General features: G+C 47.4%; 1 protein-coding gene across 2 annotated transcripts in view; it reads right to left on the reverse strand.

The window, feature by feature from the left end:
- The window catches only part of LOC120932662 (trichohyalin-like), a 165,472-nt gene extending 144,255 nt beyond the window's left edge, over window positions 1-21,217 (reverse strand). The window contains exon 1 of one of the 2 annotated variants that reach the window (XM_040345205.1): window positions 21,043-21,217. The gene's annotated coding sequence lies outside the window, so the exon portion shown is untranslated. The remainder of the gene's footprint in view (window positions 1-21,042) is intronic. The other variant, XM_040345214.1, reaches the window with a different exon arrangement.
- Window positions 21,218-22,941: the final 1,724 nt, after the last annotated feature.

The following is a 22,941-nucleotide window of genomic DNA, read 5'->3' on the forward strand; positions in this document are numbered from 1 at the left end:
ACAGGTACTCTTTTTTTTTTTTAAATGGGGTCTATTAGACCCTAGATCTTTCCTCTGCCCTCAAAGCATCCGACCACACCAAGATCGGTGTGATAAAATGCTTTCCCATATTCTCAATGGCGCCGTTTATATCTGGGGGGGGGGGACATTCCCTCCCACTGAATGTAAAAGCAGTCTAGAGGCTAATTAGCCGCTAGGACTGCTTTTACATGAAAGCCGACCGCTGGCTGAAAAGAATGATACCAAGATGATGCCTAAACCCGCAGGCATCATTCTGGTATAACCATTCAAAGTCCAGCAACATACCAGTACGTTGATGGTTCTTGTTGGACATGTATTGTAATCTTTTTTTTTTTCATGCAGCCTGTTGGCTGAACAAAAAAAAGATTGATCGGTGGGTATGCCCACCATTAGAATACCTCCCTTCATCCACCCACTTCTAATGATGGGCATACATGCACCATTTATATATGCCGAAGCATGGGGGCATCCTCCCGCAAAAAAGTTATGCCGCGTACGGTCGGACTTTTCTATGCCGCGTACACACGGTCGGACTTTTCTATGCCGTGTACACATGGTCAGACTTTTCCACAGGAAAGCCTCCGTAGGAATGTCAACCGTATGTACGCGGCATTAGGAGCAAAATCGCTCCTCCGCCCCTAATGCCCCCATGCTCCGGCATATATGCTCTTTTTTGAACTGTAGTGGTGAAATCACCTCCTACAGCATTGGAGTCGCGGCTTTATATATCGTGGGAGCAAACGCTGTTGCTGTCACGCTAAATAAATCCGCACTGCAACTGAATGGCGTACCTGCTAAGCAAATGATGGTTAACATTAAAACAAAGTAACATTCCAGTATAACAGTAAGATCATACCATACCTGCAAAGCAAATACCTATAAAAAAACATAGTAAAAAATAAAACATTTTTTAACGCAACCTGTGCCTAAAATATATATATGCCGAAGCATGGGGGCATCCTCCCGCAAAAAAGTTATGCCGCGTACGGTCGGACTTTTCTATGCCGCGTACACACGGTCGGACTTTTCTATGCCGTGTACACATGGTCAGACTTTTCCACGGGAAAGCCTCCGTAGGAATGTCAACCGTATGTACGCGGCATTAGGAGCAAAATCGCTCCTCCGCCCCTGCTGCCCCCATGCTTCGGCATATATGCTCTTTTTTTTAACTGTGGTGGTGAAATCACCTCCTACAGCACTGGAGTCGCGGCTTTATATATCGTGGGAGCAAACGCTGTTGCTGTCAAGATAAATAAGTCCGCGCAACAGCTGAATGGCGTACCTGAAAACAGTAAAATAAATTACATACCTGAAAAGCAAGCATGAAAAAACATAACAACAATAAAACTTTGCAGAATAGAATACAGTAAAAAAGAGCAGAACAATAGAGAGAGAATAGAGAGGGAGAGAACAATAAAACGACAACTATTTTTGGTTTTTTTATTTTATATTTTTTTGTGTGTTTTTATTTTTTACTTTTTTTTTTTTTTTTTTTAACACTTTTTTTTGTAACTGTGAACTGTAACTTCAACTTTTCGGTTCCAGGTTTGGGTCTCTCAAAATGCGATGGCATCTTGGGAGACCCTGTGTGAGTGTGCCTAGCCTGTGAAATGTTTCACCCTACACTAATAATTAACGTGTGTGTGGAAGCGTTCAAAACATTCACCAATACAAAGACCAGGATTGGCAGGACATTTGGGACAAAAATAACGGGTGTCACGCCTAAATTCGCGCTTGGTACAGACACGACATTTTCTTTGGGGGGCTCGTTGGGTAGGGGTACTCTCGAGGACATAAGGAAAATGCCTCTCATGCAGTCGGCTTACTGCATTTGGTAGGGGCTGGTGAGGTACAGTACCGCCTGGATACAGGAGTTCTGTGATGATATCCCTCTGGAATTGAAGGAAGGATTCATTCCGTCCTGAAGCTCTGTATACGACATGAGCATTCAGTAGAGCCAATTGAAATAAATGTAGAGACACTTTTTTGTACCAGCGTCTCGTCTTACGGGCAATATGATACGGCGCCATTAACTGGTCTTTGAGGTCCACCCCTCCCATATTAAGGTTATATTCGTGGACACAGAGGGGTTTCTCCACAACACCAGTCGCCGTACGAATTTGGACTGTCGTGTCTGCGTGAAGGGTGGTAAGAACGAAAACATTCCTATTGTCCCGCCACTTCACAGCGAGCAAATTTTTACATCTGCAGCAGGCTCTCGCCCCCGGCCTAATACGGGCATCTACAAGCCGCTGGGGGAAGCCCCGGCGATTAGGTCGCACGGTGCCACATGCTCCAATCTGTTGATCAAATAAGTGGCTAAAAAGTGGCACGCTGCTGTAAAAATTGTCCACATACAAATGGTACCCCTTTCCGAATAAGGGTGACACCAAGTCCCAAACAATCTTGCCAGCGCTCCCCATGTAATCTGGGCATCCTTCCGGCTCTACCTGACTATCTTTGCCCTCGTAAACCCTAAAGCTCCATGTGTAGCCTGTGGCCCTGTCACAGAGCTTATAGAGCTTGACCCCGTATCTGGAACGCTTGCTGGGAAGGTACTGTTTGAAAGACAAGCGGCCAGCAAATTTAATCAGGGACTCATCAACGCATACAACCTGCTGGGGATTAAACAAGGCTGCAAAACGTTCGTTGAAATGGTTTACGAGGGGCCGTATTTTGTAGAGCCGGTCAAATTCAGGGTCTCCACGTGGACGACAAAGTGCATTGTCACTGAAATGCAGGAACCGCAGGATCGCCTCGTATCGTTTCCTGGCCATGTGAGCAGAGAAAACGTGCATATGGTCAATGGGATGTGTGGACCAATACATCCGCAATGACGGAAATTTGTGTATGCCCATGTTGAGGGTAAGGCCCAGAAAGGTCTTAAATTCGGAAACCTCGAGAGGTTTCCATTGTTTGGCAAGGCGAGACTGGGGGTTAGCGGCGATGTAGGTACCAGCATATAAATTAGTCTGGTCCACAATAGATCTATAGAGATCTTCCGTGAAATACAGCGAATAAAAATCAAGTGACGTAAAGTTCACTGTATCCACCTGAATACCGGGTTGGCCAGTGAATGGGGGAAGTACAGGTGCTGTAGAAGTGGTGGGGACCCAATCAGGATAGGCAAATTCTACAGGAAGGGCACTATGGGCACGACGGGCCTGTCTCTGTCTTCTTCTTGGTGGCAGCGGGACACTACTTGTGCTTGCCACATCGCCAGCTTGAACTGCACTTATGGGACTCGCCACGTCACCAAGTGTTACTGCAGTGCTGGATAAACGACCAGGGTGTACTAGGCCGCTGGTGCTTGCCAATCCACCAGAAGGAATAGCGGCGCTAGTACTGGATCTCTGCTCCATACGAGGGTCCTGCGGTTCTTGCTGCTCAACAACATCAGAACGGGATCGGGTACGCCTGGCCTTAGCAGGGACCTCAACTTCGTCGTGCGAGCTATCTGACATGGAGCCGCTGTCGTAAACGGGTTCGTATTCTGAGCCAGAATCTGTCAGATGCGTGACCTCCTCCTCTTCACTATCTGACATGCACATGAACTCCAAGGCCTGCTTATCATTGTACCTTCGGTTTGCCATTTTGGACTCTAAATTTAGTGGTACAATGGTAAGGATTCACAGGTAAAAAAAGCACCTGATCTGTAGAAAAGCAAACGTAGAAAACGCTTAAAAAAAAACTGTAAGTGATCGCAGGGATCAGGCCTGTCTCTGCGAACGCTGCAGTTATGTGTCTTGTGTTTTGTAAGTGACAGTGATCGATCGATACTGCACTTGGGTGGGTTGGGCTGGGCAGAGGGGGAAAACGCAGGTGCTAGCGGGTATCTGGGCTGATTCCGCTAACAATGCGTTTTTGGGTACCCTAAACTGCTGGGTACGCTAGTATAGATCTGATCAGATCAGGTATCGATCCGTTCAGATCCTATACCACTAAGGGGGGTGTATGCTTAGCGAGTGGGTGTAAGCGGTACTGGCTCTAACCTAACGCTGCCTGGGGCGACGCAGACCCTGACTGGCGCTAAAATTAAATTTATATCACCCGCCGGGTGATCAGGGGGTTAAACCTATTGGGTTATATACGGCGGGTGCTCTGATGCTATAAACAGCAAACTAACCAACCAGCGTCAACCGTAACACTTATACGGTGATCACTGGTGAAAGGGTTAACTAGGGGGCAATCAGGGGGTTAAAACCTTTATTCGGTAATATATGGGGGTACCTGACGCTTTCTAAAAACCTGGTGGCGAACCTAAAATAACTAAATAACTAACTGGCTAACCACGTCACCAGTGACACTTATACAGTGATCAGTGGTGAAAGGGTTAACTCTAGGGGCAATCAGGGGTTAAAACCTTTATTTATGGGGGTACCAACGCTATATAAACCTGGCGGCGAACCTCAAAAAAAACTAACTGCCTAGCGGCAACAGTGACACTAATACAGCGATCAGAAACCGATCGCTTAGTGACACTGGCAATAGGGGTGAAAGGGTTAACTCTAGGGGCAATCAGGGGTTAAACCTTTATTGGGGGGGGGGGGGTAGGGGGCTACCCTGGACCTAAAGGGGCCTAAACCTAACTGCCCTGACACTTTTTTCTGTCACACTGACACTAAAAGCAGTGATCAGAAAATAAATGATCACTGCAATCAGTGACACTGTGACAGGGGGTGATCTGGGGGTGCTGGGGGGGTGATCGGGGGGGGTTATGTACCTATGTGTGCTGTGTCAGTGTGCTGTTGGTGCAACTCACAGTACTGACGTCTTCTCTCCTCTGGAACCGGACGAAAAGACCGCCAGAGGGGAGAAAACGTCACTTCCTCCCTGCCTGTGTTTACAGTTACACAGGCAGGGAGGGCTCAGGTGGAATCTGATTCGCCGAGGGAGATCGAGAGGGGACGGCTGGAAACCAATAGCCGCCCCCTCCTCCCGGACCTCCCGTACACCGTTCCCGGCCGTCGCATGTACCGGAGGGGGTCCCGATCGGACCCCCGAACCCAGGTAAGGCGGGGACGTACATGTACGCCCATGTGCCTGTACGTGCCATATTGTGGACGTATATGTACATGCGGGGGTCGGGAACTGGTTAAATGTTGGCAACTGTGCACTTAGGCACTGCCCAAGGGCCACCGTCCACCGGGTCAGTAGGGGGCCCCATGAGAGGCTCCTGGGATCCTGTGATAATAAAGCGGTAGTAAACTTTCCTGACATTACTACTTTTTAGAGGCCCTGGGGTAGGTTATGCCACAATGTACAAGTATGCACCGCATATTAGCACATTAGTGTACACTTCAATTTTCAGACTGAGCCCTCCAGTGCTGCGATGAATCAGACGGGGCCTGGACACTTCCATCTTCACCCGGTCTTCCTTCTGGGTTCTGTGCCTTTGGTCACTTGCCTTGGCTGGGCTGCGTTCATGTCATTCCCACGCATTTATTTATTATTTATTACACCCCATTCACACCTCCGCGACAAAACGCCCGACGCCGGCCGCTCGTGCCGCTGGAGGGGAGAATTTCCATTGCTGTCTATGAGATGGTTCACATCTCATAGACGCCGTACACCTGCGGCATGAAAAAAAGTCCCGGACCCTCTTTTTCAGGCGGCATTGGCGTTCGGCCATACAAAGCAATAGGAAGGATTTGTAAAAAAAAAGTTACACTATTCGCGGCAAAATACGCCGCGTACGCGGCGTTACTTGTCGCGGAGGTGTGAATGCAGCCTAAAAGGCCCCACCAAAATCCTCAGCACCAGGCCCATGATGTTCTTAATCTGGCCCTGGACAGGCTAATGTTTTATCATATTGTACGGTTCCTGATGGATTTTGGATTTAATAAAATATAGGCCTCCAGGTAAGGGCATTTATAAATTTGAAAGTTTTATAAAACCTTGGAATCAACTCATAATTTTTACTCAAAGGAGTCATTTTATTTTTTGTCGAAGTTCCTCCTTTTCAAACACAGCTTACAGAGAGGGAAAAATGTCTTAAGCCAGTTCTCGGCAAGAACCAGCAAGAAAACTGCTGGCAGAGCTTTCTTGCCGAGTAAACCGAGTGTGTGTACGAGGCTTTCAGGTTTCTCATCAGGAAATCTGGCCAGAATCTCGACGAGAAAAATAGAGAACCTGCTCTCTATTTTCTCGTTGAGATTCTTGTCGGCCTGTTTCCCGACAAGAAACCAGAGCGTCTTTACACTTACCTGTCGCCGTAGAAACCCGCGCATGCTTGAAATGACTTTGACGCATGCGCGGTAGCTTCCACGGCATAGGTAGGGTGAAGCAAGATGACGGCATCGAATGTGACGAGCGCATGCTCGTCGTACGCGATGACGTCACAGCGTTCTTGCCTTTCAAGAGAACCGCGGTTCTTTTGAAAGTTCTGTCTATACACTCGGGCGGCAAGAGATTCTTCCCAAGAATCTCGTTGGGAAAAACAACGTTTGTTGAAGTATGTAGTATATGCTGATCCATAGATCTCTTGCTGACTATTAGAAGGAGAAGATTTGTTAAAAATTTGCATAATAAGTTATAAGATTCAAAGAATTATGGCTCTAATGCTAGACAATTGTACTGTAGCCTCCATGGACAGGTGACATGTATCTGCAATTTCTAAAGCCTGCGGTTAGTTAAAGGGGTTGTAGAGGTTTGTTTTTAATTTTCTAAATAGGTTCCTTTAACCACTTAAGCCCCGGACCTTTAGGCAGCTAAATGCCCAGGCCAGGTTTTGCGATTCGGCACTGCGTCGCTTTAACAGACAATTGCGCGGTCGTGCGACGTGGCTCCCAAACAAAATTGGCATCCTTTTTTCCCCACAAATAGAGCTTTCTTTTGGTGGTATTTGATCACCTCTGCGGTTTTAATTTTTTGCGCTATAAACAAAAGCGACAATTTTGAAAAAAATTCAATATTTTCTACCTTTTGCTATAATAAATATCCCCCAAAAACATATATATATATAAAAAAAAAAATTTCCTCAGTTTAGGCCGATACGTATTCTTCCACCTATTTTTGGTAAAAAAAATCGCAATAGGCCTTTTCTCGATTGGTTTGCGCAAAATTTATAGCGTTTACAAAATAGGGGATAGTTTTATTGCATTTAATTAATTTTTTAATTATTTTTCTTTACTACTAATGGCGGCGATCAGCGATTTTTTTCGTGACTGCGAAATTATGGCGGACACTTCGGACAATTTTGACACATTTTTGGGACCATTGTCATTTTCACAGCAAAAAATGCATTTAAATTCCCCGCGGGAATCCGACCGCCGCATGTGGCGGGGGGGTCCCGATCGGACCCCCACCCGCTAGAAGGCAAGGACGTACATGTACGCCCATTTGCCTGTACGTGCCATTCTGTGGACGTACATATACATGCGGCGGTCGGGAAGTGGTCAAGGTAGTGCATTGTTGGTTCACTTACCTTTTCCTTCGATTTCCCTTCTAAATGTTTTTTTTTCTTTGTCTGAATTTCTCACTTCCTGTTCCTCCTCAGTAAGGTGTTTTGGATGACTAACCCCCAGCCAGAACATGGGGGCAAGCTTACTGAGGAGAAACAGGAAGTGAAAAATTCAGACAAAGAAAAAAAAATGGAAAAGGGAAATGGAAGGAAAAGGTAAGTGAATATTCTTTCTTTAAGTTTAAACCAGCTGATCTGTAGGAAAGCTTTCAAAGCTTCTTTTTGTAACACAAGTAGTGCATAAGTGGAGAGACCTGTTATGAAATCACATATTATTTAGAAAACAGCTTGTTGGGAAGTTAAACCATGAAGAAAAGAATCATTTGTCACACCTATTCTTGCTGTTGAGCACCTTGAGTTTTAGAAAAACAAGGGTGTGATCAGGCTCGATGATAGATCTTATGTCAACAGTTGGTTTACAAGCTAATGTACTGTAGATAGTAAAGAAGTATTTTTAAGGAGTTTGTGTTTATTGTTCTAAAGGTTCGTACACACGATCGGATTTTCCGACGGGAATTGTTTTATGGCAGGCTGTTGTGGTAAAATCTGATCGTTTGTATGCCCCATTGGACAATTGTTGTCGGATTTTCCGCCTACATATGTTGGATAGCATGCTTTAAAATTGTAATGTATTTTAGTGTAAATGGTGTACTCACTGTGCCCTGACAGATCAGCTCTCCTTTTCTCACACACTGTTCCTGTATAAGGAAAGGAGAGCTGATAACAGGGAAATAACCATTTACATTGTGACAGCTGTGATTGGGCACAGCTAATCACATGGTAAAGGGCTGCTGTGATTGCCCTTTACCTCGATCTGTGATCAGCTGTGTCCAAAGCAGTGGTCATAGAGCATGCCTGATGGGACATCCTCCAAGAACTGAGGCTGTCTATTGGCTATAGTGTGGGCAGAAAGTGGTCAACATCCAGGACTGAGGTCGATAAGGATTTGTGAAATATGATGGAGATCTCTTTGGTTTTAGATTCAGGGCTTCTGCTATGATAACAGTTAATATTTTTAAACAGATTTCTTGGAAGAGTATAAAGTATTAGCAATAATTTTAGAATAGTGTTATTCAACCTTTTTTAGCCAAGGCACTCTTGAGGCGCTCCATTCTAAAGTGTACAGAACTAAACACATAGGGCTAGATTCAGATACCTTTATGCGGGCGTAGCGTATCTCCTATACGCTACGCCACCGTAACTTTGAGAGGCGATAATGGTATTCAGAAAGATTTTGCGGCCGAAGTTACGGCGGCGTAGCGTATTAGGGCCGACGTAAGCCTGCCTAATTCAAATGTTGAAGCTGTGGGCGTGTTTTATGTAAATTAAGTGTGACCCCACGTAAATGAGGTTTCTAATGAACGGCGCATGCGCCGTCCGTAAACGTATCCCAGTGCGCATGCTCCAAATCACGTCGCAAATAGTCAATGCTTTTGACGTGAACGTAACCTATGCCCAGCCCCATTCACGGACGACTTCCGCAAACGACGTAAAACCTGAAAAATTTGATGCGGTTCCGACGTCCATACTTAACATTGGCTGCGCCATGTTTTTGGTGGTTTATCTTTACGCCTGAAAACGCCTTACGTAAACGGCGTATCTTTACTGCGACGGGCAAGCGTACGTTCGTGAATAGGCGTATCTTGCTGATTTACATATTCTAGGCGTAAATCAGAGTACACGCCCCTAGCGGCCAGCGTAAATAGGCAGTTAAGATACGACGGCGTAGGAGACTTACGCCGGCCGTATCTTAGCAACATTAAGCATACTCTTAAAGTTGCGACGGCGCGGATTCGGACTTACGACGGCGTATCTACTGATACGCCCGTCGTAAGTCTATATGAATCTGGCCCATAGCTTTGCAGAACACAGCAACATCCACACATGTAGGACGCCCATCGTTTGATGTGATTTATTCTTACAAAGCTAATACACTTTCGCACACTGGTACTGACTAGTATTCTAGCGTTCCTCTTTTGCCTCACTCAGAAGGTCGCTAAAGTGACCCCAGTGCTGATGAAGAGGTGCAGGAGAGGCGCAAACAAGCAGGGCCGTTTAAAGGAATTTGGGGGCCCCAAGCAAAATGGACATGGAGGCCCCCCCAACCCACCAACACGCACGCGAAGCCTACAGGAACCACAACATAGCGATACAGTTTACCCACACTTTACATAAATAAAAATAGTTTACAGTGCAAATACTGCTGTGGCATATAATATGCATAAAGTTTGAACATTTTCAACAATTGAACATTTGCAAAAAACACACCTGTACCATAAAATCAATAAATATACATTAAAAAGTGCACAACAACTAAATCCAACATACTTAAAACACACACACACACACACACTCACATTAGAACATTTCAGACCTCACAAACATGTGCAAATTATCTAAAACTGCTGTTTGCGAGCCTTGTTTTCTGCAAAGGCAATCACAATGTCCTCCATGTCCAAAGATTGGCGAACATCACGCTCAACTGACGTGTGTGCCAGTCCTGTGAGCCTTTCTTGGCCCATGGTGGACCTCATGTAATTTTTTTTTATTAGCTTTAGCCTAGGTTCACACTGCTGCGAATTTTACCGCGATTTTACCGCGATTTCGCGGCCGCAATTTTGTCGCAATTTTGCCGCGATTTGCAGCGATTTCGGCCGCAATTTAATGTAAATCGCGGCCCGAAATCGCAAAAAGTAGTACAGGAACTACTTTTTGAAATCGCAGATGCGGCGTCGCACTGATTAGGACAGTGCCATTGCCGACAATTGCCGCCGATTTGAGATGTGATTTGACATGTCAAATCGCATCTCAAATCGTTCCAAATCGTACCCAGTGTGAACCAGGGCTCAAAGCTGAAAAGCTCCTCTCACCAGAGGCCACTGACACAGGCAGAGACAGGTGTAGACGCATGTTCTTTTTACTCCCCCTCCCTATGTTTTTTTTACCCCCCCCCCATGTTCTTTTTACTGCTCCCTTCCCTTGTCCTTCTTACTCCCCTCCCTATGTTTTTCTTTACTTCCCTGCATGTTGTTTTACTCCCCCTCCCCCTCCCTATGTTTTTTTTACTCCCCCTTGTTCTTTTTACTCCCCCCCCCCTCCCTGTGTCCTTCTTACTCCCCCTCCTCTCCATGTGTCCTTCTTACTCCCCTCCCTATGTTCTTTCTACCCCCCCATGTTTTTTACTCCCCCCTCCCTATGTTATCTTTACCCCCCCCCCTCCCTACCGTACCGCGTGGCAGGAGATTCAGTTTCCTGTTGACTGAAAGGAAATGGGCACTCAGTGTGCACTTCCTGTCAGTCCGGCCGGGAACAGGAAACTGAATCTCCTGTACCACGCGCTACCCGGCCAGACTGACAGGAGGAAGGAAGAGAAGCTCGGCCACGCTACAGGGAGGGAAAAGAGGCAGCAGTGCTGCAGCCGCCTGAGGCTCTCTATAGAGCGCTCAGGCGGCTGCAGCATTTATAGGAAGCGTGGCAAGGGCCCTGCTTGGTGTGCCAGGTCAGCTCGGGGCCCCAAGCAATTGCTTGGTTTGCTTGCCTTGTCGCGACAGGCCTGCAAACAAGGATGAAGGCGCCTGACATCCTCTCTAACAACCATTTACCTCATTGGTTGTTAGGATGCCAGCAGCTGGCCCTCACAGTGCCCAAGGTTGTAATGCTACATGAAAAAAACCTGTGGATTGTGGAACAAAAAGGCATGATTGATTCACTTCATAGCTTGTTGACAAATTTTGGACAATTTGGGGCAATTTTGAGGCATTTTGCCAAGGCACCCGGGTAGGAACCAGAAGGGCACTGTAGGAACTGAGCCTAAGAATAGAGAGCTGAGTCTGCCCATCTGAAATTGTGTGCTTCTTGGACAAGGAAGAGAAGGAAAAAAGCAGGCATTCCCTACTGCCTTTACTTCAGCCAACAGCCTGTTATCAGACAACAATAGCAGAAGTTCCCCAATGGGTGGCGGTAAAGAGCTGAAAAACCATGTGATTTGGTGAATGTTGGCTGAAAATGATAAGCCGCGTGTATGCAGCACAAGATTACGGCCAACGCTCTTCGGGCCAAAATCCACGGAAAAGTCCACTGGAAGTCCGATCGTGTGTACGAGGCTTCAATGATATATGTACAATAATCTACAGACATCCTTTCTACAACTCTTAGCACTTGTAACACATTGTTACAATAATAGTTACAACAAAGTAACTTTTATTTTGATCTAGATCAGATCTTCAGACTTTATGGCCCAGATTCTCAAAGGGCTTACGACGGCGCAACGCAATGTGCGCCGTCGTAAGTCCTAATCTGGGCCATCGTATCTATGCGACTGATTCTTAGAATCAGTTACGCATAGATAACCATTAGATCCGTCAGGCGTAAGGCTCTTACGCTGTCGGATCTTAAATGCAATTTTTTTTTTCGCCGCTAGGTGTCGCCTCCATCGTTTTCCCCGTCGAGTATGCAAATTAGCAAAATACGCGAATTCCCGAGCGTATGCGCGGTGGACGCAGTGAAGTTACGACGTTTACGTTAGATTTGCGACGCGTAAACTTGCCCCTGCTATATGAGGGGCAACCAATGTTAAGTATGGCCGCCGTTCCCGCGTCGAAATTTAAAAATGTACGTTGTTTGCGTAAGTCGTCCGTGAATGGGGCTGGACGCCATTTACGTTCACGTCGAAACCAATGACGTCCTTGCGACGTCATTTAGCGCAATGCACGTCGGGAAATTTTAGGGATGGCGCATTAGCAGTACGTTCGGCGCGGGAACGCGCCTAATTTAAATGCTCCACGCCCCTACCCGGCTCATTTGAATTAGGCGGGTTTGCGCCGGGGGATTTACGCTACGCCGCCGCAACTTTACAGGCAAGTTCTTTGTGAATAAAGCACTTGCCTGTAAAACTTGCGGCGGCGTAACGTAAATGACATACGTTACGCCGCCGCAGTATTACGCCCATCTACGAGAATCTGGGCCATTATGTATAAAAACTAAAGAAGGGATCTAAGTTTTCCTGAAAGCTTGCATCTTTAATAACGTAGATAAGACAGTTTCTGCGTTAATAGAAAGCTAACTCTCTTTTGACCTGTAATGTCACTAATATTGTGTCCAACACTATACAGTCCTTCATCTAATTCCTAGATAAATAATAGTTTGAATGCTCAAAAAAATTGGTTTTGTAAAGTACTGTGTTTAAATGAGTAACAAAAAAAGCATTCGGTGGTTTACTGTATATGCAATAAGCAATAATAATTATAGTCTAGATTAGTTCAGAATAAATTTGTCATTTTCCATGTATATTGTAATTCTCTGCTGTAGTGATTCCTAAATAACTGAAAAAAAATAAACCTTTATGACCCTTTATTTGGATTTTCACCATAATAAGTTGCTCATCTAATTAAACAACAAATGCCTTTCACACTTTGATAGGATATGACATTTCAATTTTGTAGAAGTAATTCGTTTTCCATCAAAGATTTTAAATACCCACACTAATTAATCACTTAGCACTGGTGGCAGGTCCTGTGTGTCTAATCAGGATATTATTAATTGCCATGTATGTGTGATATCTGTATCTGACAGGCAAGCAGTATCTACCACAGTGGGTATGAATACATGTTGGACAGCCTTTAGATTAGACACAGTGGGTGTTTGAAATAACAACATTTTAGACTACTTTCACACTGAGGCATTGCGCCACCGTCGGTAAAGCGCAACAATTTTTAGCTGCGCTTTACCGTTGTTTTTGCGGCGCTATTTGGCCGCTAGTGGGCGCTTTTAACCCCCGCTACCGGTCAAAAAAGGGTTCAGCGGTGCTGCCCCTTGGGCAGGGGCGCTGTAGGAGCGGTGTATATACCGCTCCTACAGCGCCTCAAAGATGTGGCTGGCAGGACTTTTTTGAGCGTCCTGCCAGCGCACCACTCCTGTCTGAACGCCCTTAGGGTTAAAGTGAGAAAAGAGGTTCTTTCAGGGCACTTTGCAGGTGCTATTTTTAGCGCTATAGCGCCTGCAAAGCACCTCAGCGTAAAAGTAGCCTAAGTGCAGAATTGTATGGTATATACTCTTCCTTTTTAGTGCAATGGACCTTGGTTATGTTACCACTAAGAACGCTCTCTGCATTGAGTTTACATGAGGTCCTCCTGTGTAGGCTTCCATCTAAATCTGGCCTAATATTATTGCTAAAGTAGATTTGATTATGAGTGCTTTTGAAGCCAGAGACAAATTTTGCACAGCAAGCCTTTAGGCTGGGTTCACACCAGCGGCGGTGCATCGATAGTGGGCGCAGGAGCGCCGCCCCCTCTCTCCTGCACTGCCACTGAAACAATACATAGATTCATGCATTGCATGAATCTATGTATTGTCACCGCTGCCACCCACTATTCAGATGGCCGGCCCCCTGTTGAGCGCCAGCCATCTGAATAACAGCAGTTGGTTGGTTTTTGATGTGTCTATCAGAGCCAGCGGCTCTGATAGGCTTCCCGACTACAGCCTGTGGGCTGTAATCGTCTTCCAAATAGTTAACCAGTGGACGCACGGGGGGTACGTTCCATGGTTAACACTGATACGCGTCTCAGCCAATCAGGTTCACCGGGTCTGGTTACCGGTAACCTGATTGGCTGAAGCGTCATCGAGGGCGGGAGAAGACATCGAGGGACAGTGGAGGGAGGATGGCATGGCACAGTGGTGACAATTGGTGGGCACAGTGGCGACAATTGATGGCACAGTGGCGACAATTGATGGCATGGCACAGTGGTGACAATTGATGGGCACAGTGGTGACAATTGATGGCACAGTGGGTGCGTTGATGGCATGGCACAGTGGTGACAATTGATGTGCACAGTGGTGACAATTGATGGCACAGTGGATGCGTTGATGGCATGGCACAGTGGTGACAATTGATGGGCACAGTGGTGACAATTGATGGCACAGTGGTGACAAATGATGGGCACAGTGGCGACAATTGATGGCACAGTGGCTGCGTTTGATGGCATGGCACAGTGGCTGCGTTTGATGGCATGGCACAGTGGCTGCGTTTGATGGCATGGCACAGTGGCGACAATTGATGGCACAGTGGTGACAATTGATGGGCACAGTGGCTGCATTTAATGGGCATAGTGGCTGCGTTGGATGGGCACAGTGTCTCAAATTGATGGGCACAGTAGCTGCGTTTGATGGGCACAGTGAGGCTAACATTTTTTTTTTTGTTTTTTTTCGTTTGTTTGCGCCCCCCAAAAAAATTTGACCACCAGCAGCCACTGGTTCACACCTATGCGAATTTGATGCAGGGAAACCCACATCCAATTTACGTGACAGGAGATTGTGACCGACTCTCTATGGAGCGGCTTGCACAAGAGTGCTGTGCGTCTTTGGTTCTGTTTCAGGGCAAAATGCCGGCAAAAATTTGGCACTGATCGTCCCTAAAATGGAGAACAGTGACACACCGGACCCCTGCTGCGAGCCACATCTGTTGGAGGTGTGAACTCAACCTTAGTGTATCCATAGCTAAAACCTTTTCTTTGTTTTGGATAAATTAAAAACTAGGTAAACAAGGAGGAAAGCACCAAAAGAAGAACATTTAGGCCCCTTCCACACTGGGACACCGGTGGCGTCGGCCGCAAAGCGCCGCTATTTTTAGCGGCGCTTTTCTGCCGTATTTATGGAGGTATTCGGCCGCTAGCGGGGCGCTTTTAACCCCCGCTAGCATCCGAAAAAGGGTTAAAACCACCGGCAAAGCACCGCTGCAGCGGCTCTTTGGTGGCGGTATAGCCGCTGTGCCCACTCATTTCAATGGGCAGGAGTGGTGAAGGAGTGGTATACACACCGCTCCTTAGATGCTGCTAGCAGGACTTTTTTTAGCATCATGCCAGCGCACCGATCCAGTGTGAAAGCCCTTGGGGGTTTCATACTGGAGTGAAAGGAGAGGCTATTTCAGGGTACTTTGCAGGCGCTATTTTTAGCAATATAGCGCCTGCAAAGAGCCTCAGTGTGAAAAGAGTCTTAGAGCCTGGACTAGATTCAGATTCTATCATAGAAAGCCAGCACTATTTGGGGGTTCAAAGGCTCCCCCTTTATCAGGGTTTGGTACTGTTGAACAACATATGTACGAAACCAAGAGAATTGGAGGGATCCTGAGGGGTAATCAGTCTGATGATCGCTCCAGATACTGATTAGGCCGCTTAATTGGGCATCCATCAGCCTTTAATTGGCAGCTGGGGGGATCAGCAATACTGGTCAAGTGCCTACAACATGCCCTTGTCCCTCAACTTGCTTCAGTTAAAGTATGAACTTTTGGGTTATAATGGATATCATATATTTTCTTGTGGAATATAACAAAATTACCAAGAAACACGAATTGGGGGCCATTGATCAAATGCTGTGAGGAAGGAGCGGGCTTCCACGAGTGCCCCCATAGCAAGCAGCTTGGTGTGGGGGCACCCAGAAAATAGGAGGAGTAGACAGCGCCAGCGGAGGACCCCAGAAGGGGAGTTTCGCGGCCACTTTCTGCAAGACCATTGCACAGAGCAGGTAAATATAACATGTTTGTTATTTTCATTCATTTAATAAATTAAGCTTTGCAATCACTTTAACATTTTATTTGCTTTTTAGGTGTACGGTATGCTTTAAAGGAGAAGTCCAGCCTGAACTTTTTAGGCTGGGCTTCTCCTAAGGGTCACAGGAGTGCAATTTGTTTTGCACTCCTGTGACCCGTTTACAGTGGAGAGCGGTCTGAAGTCCGCTCTCCGCTGACGTCACTCCTATCAGTCGAGGCAGCACATCATCCCGACTTCCCAAGTCTGGATCCGCCAGCTGCCTTGACTAATGGCAGTCCCAGCAAGCCGCTGAGATGGCCACTCCCCGCCCCCTTCCACAGCTCAGCGCTCCAATGAGTGTGGAGGAGCAGAGCAGTGACGATGCTGACTGAGACAGGGCATGATTTGGACCTTGGGGACCCAGGTCACTTGAAGTTTGGTGGGGCCTCCATATTCAGGAATTAACCACTTCAGCCCCGGACCATTTGGCTGCTAAATGACCGGGCCACTTTTTGCGATTTGGCACTGCGTCTCTTTAACTGACAATTGCGCGGTCATGCGACGTGGCTACCAAACAAACTTTATGTCATTTTTTTTCCACAAATAGAACTTTCTTTTGGTGGTATTTGATCACCTCTGCGATTTTTTTTTTTTTGCGCTATAAACAAAAACAAGCAATATTTTGTACCTTTTGCTATAATAAATAGCCCCAATTTTTTTTAAAAAACGCAATTTTTTTCTCAGTTTAGGCCGATCAGTATTCTTCTACATATTTTTGTTTACCACTTAAGGACCGCCTCCTGCAGATATACGTCAGCAGAATGGCACGGCTGGGCACAAGCACGTACCTGTATGTCCTCTTTAAGTGCCCAGCCGTGTGTCGTGGGCGCGTGCACGCAGTGCGCGCCCGCGACCCGGTCCGAAGCTCTGTGACCGCGGCCGCGGGACCCGCGGACCCCATCGCTGCCAGATTCCCGCGTTCGGTCCCCAGAGCTGAAGAACGGGGAGAGCTGTGTGTAAACACACCTTCCCTGTTCTTCACAGTGGCAGCTTCATTGATCGTGTGTTCCCTAATATAATATCACACGTCCAGCCCCGCCCCCCTACAGTTAGAAAAACATATGAGGTCACACATAACCCCTACAGCACCCCCTAGTGGTTAACTCCCAAACTGCAATTGTCATTTTCACAGTAAACAATGCATTTTTATAGCATTTTTTTGCTGTGAAAATGACAAAAATGTGTCAAAATTGTCCGAAGTGTCCGGTATAATGTCGCAGTGCCGAATCGCAAAAACTGGCCAGGTCCTTTACCTGCATAAAGGTCCGGGTCTTAAGTTGTTAAAAAAAAAAATCCTAATAAGCGTATATTGGATTGGTTTGCGAAAAAGGTATAGCGTCTACAAAATAGGGGGTAGTTTTATGGTATTTTTTTATTTTATTTTTTTACTTGATATGGCGGCGATCTGCGATTTTTATCATGGCTGCAACATTATGGCGGACACATCGGACACTTTTGACACCATTTTGGGACCATTGTCATTTATACAGCGATCGGTGCTATAAAATTGCCCTGATTACTGTGTAAATGTGACTCGCAGTGAAAGGGTTAACCAGCAGGGGGCGGGGAAGGGGTTAAGTGTGTCTTAGGGGGTGATTCTAACTATTAGGGGCGTGGCTTACTGTGACACGTCACTGATCGCTGCTCCCGATGAGAGGGAGCAGACGATCAGTACTGTGTCACTAGGCAGAACAGGTAGATGCCTTGTTTACAAAGGCCCACCCCCCCGTTTTGCCTTTCCATGACCCGATCGCGGGACATCGAGTCCGCGGGGCCCGCAGCATGTTCACGGAGACCGCGCGCGCGTGCCCGCCCGTGCCATTCTGCCAACGTAAATGTGCGTGAGGTAGTCGGCAAACGGTAGGCAGCAGATCACCAAAGTTACAAATCAAAATCCGTTCATAACATATCATTGAAACTAAGAAGTTTTACATATACAGAAAGGTTAAATTAGTTGTATATCTGAAGTAAATACTGTATACACCAAATAAACACCAAGTAGATTTCAATGACCGGCGTTGTGCGGTTTACTGGAGCTGCCAATTTTTGTTTAAAATACAATATACCACTCCACAGTAAAACTTTTACAGATGCTTGCAGGCAAAATACATGTTATTAAAAGAAAAGCATTTTTTAAATGTTTATTTTTTTTGTGTGGGGAGGAGCGACTTTTACCAGGGGCTCGCGGGGCAATTGCCCATATGTCTGCCCTTCTGTAACACTACCACAATGTCTTTGTGCAGCTCTGCTTTGTGTTATACATTTGGTGTGTGCCCAGAGATAAGAAACAAAGAGATATATTGTTTCCATTTTGTTTAGTTATCACAGAGAGAGGAGATCTTATCAGAATATTTTTATATTTCAAAAGACACATTTCTAATAAATTGACCTTGATTTTTATTTCACACTTATACCGCCTCTGCTTCTTTGTCTTGAAGAATCTCTCATATCACAGGGTCTATCTGATGGGAAATGATAGACTCTGCAGTATCCAAGGAACTGAAATAAACGCAATGCGTTTGGTAGTCAGAGACCATTGTATCTTTACCTAGGAAGGCAGAGGAGGCTAAAGCCTGGTACACACAATCGGATTTTCAACGGACAAAGCGTAGGACTTTTGTCCAAGGGGCGTTGGTCAGGAACTTGCATACAAACGGCCAACAAACACGACAGCACACATTTGTTGTCGGAAAACAGTCGGATTATCCGACAACAGCCTGTCATCACACAATTCCCGTAGGAAAAAAATGATCGTGTGTACAGGCCTTAAGAAGCAGTATTTATTTATTTATTGCATATAAGGCCTGGTTCCCACCTATGCATTTTTTTATGTGCATTTTTAGTTTTGCAGAAACACACTATAGCATTGTCAAGAATATTCCTAGGAGAAACTCCAATGGAGGGGAATTGTTTGGAACCTTCACTGCAGCTGTGTGTGATATCAGTGCCCAAGCTCTACCCCCATGCGCTTCCAGGAATATTCCTGAAAATGCTGTGAAAGGACTGGATTCCAGAAGTCAGGATTGGGGGAAAGTGGGCTGAGGTGATTCGGGAGACGTGGGCAGAGGTGACTCGGGAGACGTGGGCTGAGGTGACTCGGGGGACGTGGGCTGAGGTGACTCGGGGGACGTGGGCTGAGGTGACTCGGGGGACGTGGGCTGAGGTGACTCGGGGGACGTGGGCTGAGGTGACTCGGGGGACGTGGGCTGAGGTGACTCGGGGGACGTGGGCTGAGGTGACTCGGGGGACGTGGGCTGAGGTGACTCGGGAGACGTGGGCTGAGGTGACTCGGGGGACGTGGGTTGAGGTGACTCGGGGGACGTGGGCTGAGGTGACTCGGGGGACGTGGGCTGAGGTGACTCGGGGGACGTGGGCTGAGGTGACTCGGGGGACGTGGGCTGAGGTGACTCGGGGGACGTGGGCTGAGGTGACTCGGGGGACGTGGGCTGAGGTGACTCGGGGGACGTGGGCTGAGGTGACTCGGGGGACGTGGGCTGAGGTGACTCGGGAGACGTGGGCTGAGGTGACTCGGGGGACGTGGGCTGAGGTGACTCGGGGGACGTGGGCTGAGGTGACTCGGGGGACGTGGGCTGAGGTGACTCGGGGGACGTGGGCTGAGGTGACTCGGGGGACGTGGGCTGAGGTGACTCGGGGGACGTGGGCTGAGGTGACTCGGGGGACGTGGGCTGAGGTGACTCGGGAGACGTGGGCTGAGGTGACTCGGGGGACGTGGGCTGAGGTGACTCGGGGGACGTGGGCTGAGGTGACTCGGTGTGAATTATCCCTTATGACGCGTACACGCGACCATTTTTCGGGTTCTAAAAAATGACGTTTTTTTATGTCATTAAAAACGATTGTTTGTGGGCTTCAGAGCATTTTTCACGATCTAAAAAATGGGCATTAAAAATTTCGAACATGCTCTATTTTTTCACAACGTTTTTAACGTGTGTAGGCTTTAACGACGTGAAAAAAACGTGCAAGCTCAGAAGCAAGTTATGAGACGGGAGCACTCGTTCTGGTAAAACTACCGTATGTAATGGAGTAAGCACATTCATCACGCTGTAAGGCTGCATTCACACCTGAACGCGGCGTATTGTACCGCGATTTGCCACGACAAATTGCGGCGTTTTATCCCGTGATTTGCCGCGAAAAAACGCGTCGTTTTTTAGCCTAAAATACGCAGGAGGGGTGATTAAACATTGTCGGCTATGCCGAACGCCGAAGCCGCCTGAAAAAAAGGGTCCGAGACTTGTTTTGAGCTTCAGGCGTACGGCGTTTCGGCGTGGAGATGTGAACCATCTCCATAGCCAACAATGTTAAATCACCCCTCCAGCGTATTTCAGGCTGCAATAGCGTCGGGCGTAAAAACGCCTAGGTGTGAATGGAGCCTAACAGACAGAAAAGCGCGAATCGTCTTTTACTAACACGGAATCAGCTAAAGCAGCCCCAAGGGTGGCGTCATCCGCATGGAACTTCCCCTTTATATTGCCGTTGTACGTGTTGTACGTCACCGCGCTTTGCTAGAGCATTTTTTTTTTCACGATCGTGTGTAGGCAATGCCGTTTTAATGATCGGGTTGAAAAATATTCTAGACCCTTAAAAACATAATTTTTTAGAACCCGAAAAATGGTCGTGTGTACGCGGCATTACTCCTTGGTGGTGATCATTACTCCAGGAAGTCATGAGGGTGATGTCAGACCGGTGGTCTCACTCCAAGTGCTGCATTTTTAGAATAAGCTTCGCTATTGTAAAGGATGCAATGCATTTTCCAGCACAGTGCAAAGATCACCAACCTACCCCGTGCTCACAGCCCTGCCAGCCATGCAGTATAATTATATTATGATGTAGAATTGTAGAAGGAATGGGCAGAGCAGTGACAAGCTCCATTGAAGCTCTATTGTCTCCTGTGTGATGTGGAAGCTTTCCTCCTACCTACCTCCCCCAGCCCTGCTCTCTATAATGAAGTGAAGGAACACTTACCGTCCCGTCGCTCGGTCTGCACACACCTCACAGCCAGGTGAAAACTTTTACAGTTACAACTAAAGAGGCCGCTCTGTAAACTTCGAATCTTCGTCTCCTAGCAACCCCGGAACGCCGGATATCCCGGCTGCCGTTGTCGTGGAAACCGTAAAATGCTGGAAGCCGTCCTTTTCTCTGATAGGCTGGGATTTTCTGCGGTTGCCTGGAAAGGAGGTTACAGCAGCGCCAGATTGTGGTCGTTGAGCGGGTGTGGAGGAATGACGTGACGTCACTGTTGGACGGAGAATAGGAGATGACATAGTCCTGAGGATGGATGGACTCCACAATGATGGCGGGCGGGCTCACCATAAAAATGCCAGGGGCTTGGCTGCTGACTGATCCCAGACCAGAATGTCAGAGGGACCAACACGTCAAGGAGAACCTAGGCGCCATGCATACAGGGTGTATGCCCAGCTCTCCTAAATGCTTTTCCACCTGGCAGCAGCTCTTTAGCATGAAAAAAACACTTGGCACATTTAGATTAGGGTGACCACATTTCCAAACTGCCATTCAGGACCACCCACCTTCCCCCCAGAAAATGAAGGGGGGGCAATGTAGTCTCAGGGTTGACTGGGAATTTGGCGTGATTTGTCGGACAAATGGCTGGTGTCAGCACATAGATCATCCCCACACCATGCTACATATGGTGTCAGGACGATCAAATCACATTATTTCTATTATTACATTGTGATATATCATGAAATAGTTCAACTCACTATAATGCTGAATCAGTGGGAACCCAAAGCTTGTCACATGCCACCAGATACAGCATACCAATTGCCACCCGTATCCTGCCACCAGATGCAGAGTGCCACTTGCCACCCATAGCCTGCCACCATATACAGTGTGCCATTTGCCACCCGTAGCCTGCCACCAGATGCAGTGTGCCACTTTCCACCTGTAGCCTGCCATAAGATGCAGTGTGCCACTTTCCACCTGTAGACTGCCACCAGATGCAGTGTGCCACTTTCCACCTGTAGCCTGCCACCAGATGCAGTGTGCCACCTGTAGCCTGCCGCCATTTGCAGTGTGCCGCTTTCCACCTGTAGCCTGCCACCAGATGCAGTGTACAACTTGCCTGCCACCAGATGCAATGTGCCACTTGCCACCCATAGCCTGCCCCCAGTTGCAGTGTGCCACTTGCCACCTTTAGCCCAAGTGCAGTGTGCTACTTGCCACCCATAGCCTGCCACCAGATACAGTGTGCTACTTGGCCCCTGTATCCTACCACCAGATGTAGTGTGCCACTTGCCACCCGTATCCTGCCACCAGATGCAGTGTGGGACTTGCCACCCGTATCTTGCCACCAGTTGCGATATATCATGAAATAGTTCAACTCACTATAATGCTGAATCAGTGGGAACCCAAAGCTTGTCACATGCCACCAGATACAGCATACCAATTGCCACCCGTATCCTGCCACCAGATGCAGAGTGCCACTTGCCACCCATAGCCTGCCACCATATACAGTGTGCCATTTGCCACCCGTAGCCTGCCACCAGATGCAGTGTGCCACTTTCCACCTGTAGCCTGCCATAAGATGCAGTGTGCCACTTTCCACCTGTAGACTGCCACCAGATGCAGTGTGCCACTTTCCACCTGTAGCCTGCCACCAGATGCAGTGTGCCACCTGTAGCCTGCCGCCATTTGCAGTGTGCCGCTTTCCACCTGTAGCCTGCCACCAGATGCAGTGTACAACTTGCCTGCCACCAGATGCAATGTGCCACTTGCCACCCATAGCCTGCCTCCAGTTGCAGTGTGCCACTTGCCACCTTTAGCCCAAGTGCAGTGTGCTACTTGCCACCCATAGCCTGCCACCAGATACAGTGTGCTACTTGGCCCCTGTATCCTACCACCAGA

This window comes from Rana temporaria, chromosome 1 (genome assembly GCF_905171775.1).
Source record: "Rana temporaria chromosome 1, aRanTem1.1, whole genome shotgun sequence".
In the NCBI taxonomy this organism is placed as follows: domain Eukaryota; kingdom Metazoa; phylum Chordata; class Amphibia; order Anura; family Ranidae; genus Rana; species Rana temporaria.